The sequence below is a fragment of the Physeter macrocephalus genome, chromosome 7 (assembly GCF_002837175.3).
Source record: "Physeter macrocephalus isolate SW-GA chromosome 7, ASM283717v5, whole genome shotgun sequence".
NCBI classification, from domain to species: domain Eukaryota; kingdom Metazoa; phylum Chordata; class Mammalia; order Artiodactyla; family Physeteridae; genus Physeter; species Physeter macrocephalus.
In genome coordinates this window covers 37,368,717-37,371,405 of record NC_041220.1, presented here as the reverse complement: position 1 = coordinate 37,371,405, position 2,689 = coordinate 37,368,717, and positions in this window count along the sequence as shown.

Sequence of the window (2,689 nt, the reverse complement as noted above, 5' to 3'; positions counted from 1 at the left end):
TGGAAATAACTACTGCAGAGCAGAATAAAGAAAAAAGAATGAAAAAAACTGAGGACAGTCTCAGAGACTTCAGAGACAACATTAAACACACCAACATTCGAATTATACAGGTCCCAGAAGAAGAGGAAAAGAAAGGGACTGAGAAAATATTTGAAGAGATTATAGTTGAAAACTTCCCTAATACGGGAAAGGAAATAGTTAATCAAGTCCAGGAAGGACAGAGAGTCCCATACAGGATAAATCCAAGGAAAAACATGCCGAGACACATATTAATCAAACTATCAGAAATTAAATACAAAGAAAAACTATTAAAAGCAGCAAGGGAAAAACAACAAATAAAACACTGGGGAATCCCCATAAGGTTAGTAGCTGATCTTTCAGCAGAAACTGAGCAAGCCAGAAGGGTGTGGCAGGACAAAGTGATGAAGGAGAAAAACCTACAACCAAGATTACTCTACCCAGCAAGGATCTCATTCAGACTTGATGGAGACATTAAAAGCTTTACAGACAAGCAACCCCTAAGTGAATTCAGCACCACCAAATCAGCTTTACAACAAGTGCTAAAGGAACTTCTCTAGGCAGGAAACACAAGAGAAGGAAAAGACCTACAATAATAAACCCAAAACAATTAAGAAAATGGTAATAGGAACATACATATCGATAATTATCTAAAATGTAAATGGATTAAATGCTCCAACTCAAGGGCTCATGGAACATTCTCCAGGATAAATCATATCTTGGGTCACAAATCAAGCCTTGGTAAATTTAAGAAAATTGAAATCGTATCAAACATCTTTTCCAACTGCAATGCTATGAGACTAAATATCAATTACAGGAAAAAAAATTAGTAAGAAATACAAACACATGGAAGGTAAACAATACACCACTTAATAAACAAGAGATCACTGAAGAAATCAAAGAGGAAATCAAAAAATACCTAGAAACAAATGACAATGAAAACACAATGACGCAAAACCCATAGGATGCAGCAAAAGCAGTTCTAAGAGGGACTTTTATAGCAATACAATCCTACCTCAAGAAAAAAGAAACATCTCAAATAAACAACCTAACCTTACACCTAGAGCAAGTAGAGAAAGAAGAACAAAAAAAACCCAAAAGTTAGCAGAAGGAAATAAATCATAAAGATCAGATCAGAAATAAATGAAAAAGAAATGAATGAAATGATAGCAAAGATCAAGAAAACTGAAAGCTGGTTCTTTGAGAAGATAAACTAAGTTGATAAGCCATTAGCCAGACTCATCAAGAAAAAAAGGGAGAAGATTAAAATCAGCAGAATTAGAAATGAAAAAGGAAAAGTCCCAAATGACACTGCAGAAATACAAAGGATCATGAGAAATTACTACAAGCAACTATATGCCAATAAAATGGACAACCTGGAAGAAATGGACAAATTCTTAGAAATGCACAACCTTCGGAGACTGAACAGAAAGAAATAGAAAATATGAACAGGCCAATGACAAGCCCTGAAATTGAAACTGTGATTAAAAATCTTCCAACAAACAAAAGCCCAGGACCAGATGGCTTCACAGGGGAATTTTATCAAACATTTACAGAAGAGCTAACACCTATCCTTCTCAAACGGGAACTTTCCTCCATATAATAAGGGCCATATATGACAAACCCACAGCCAACATCGTCCTCAATGGTGAAAAATTTTCCATTGCAACAAAAGGAGTAAAATACCTAGGAATAAACCTACCTAAGGAGACAAAAGACCTGTATGCAGAAAATTATAAGACACTGATGAAAGAAATTAAAGATGATATAAATAGATGGAGAGATATACCATGTTCTTGGATTGGAAAAATCAACACTCTGAAAATTACTATACTACCCAAAGCAATCTATAGATTCAATGAAATCCCTATCAAACTATGACTGGCATTTTTCACCGAACCAGAACAAAAATTTTCACAATTTGTATGGAAACACAAAAGACCCTGAATAGCCAAAGCAATATTGAGAAATTAACACGAAGCTGGAGGAATCAGGCTCCCTAACTTCAGAGTATCTACAAAGCTACAGTAATCAAGACAGTATGGTACTGGCACAAAAACAGAAATATAGATCAATGGAACAGGATAGAAAGCCCAGAGATAAACCAATGCACATATGGTCACCTTATCTTTGATAAAGGAGGCAAGAATATACAGTGGAGAAAAGACAGCGAAGAAGTTTCACATTTCCATTGTATATACAATGGAATGTTACTCAGCCATAAAAAGAAATGAAATGTGTCATTTGTAGTGAGGTGGGTGGACCTAGAGTCTGTCATACAGAGTGAAGTAAGTCAGAAGGAGAAAAACAAATACCATATGCTAACACATATATATGGAATCTAAAAAAAAAAAAGGTCATGAAGAACCTAGGGGCAAGACGGGAATAAAGACCCAGACCTACTAGAGAAAGGACTTGAGGATACAGAGAGGGGGAAGAGTAAGCTGGGACAAAGTGAGTGGCATGGACATATATACACTACCAAACGTAAAACAGATAGCTAGTGGGAAGCAGCCACATAGCACAGGGAGATCAGCTCGGTGCTTTGTGACCACCTAGAGGGGTGGGAGAGGGATGGTGGGAGGGAGGGAGATGCAAGAGGGAAGAGATATGGGGATATATGTATATGTATAACTCATTCACTTTGTTATAAAGCAGAAACTAACACACC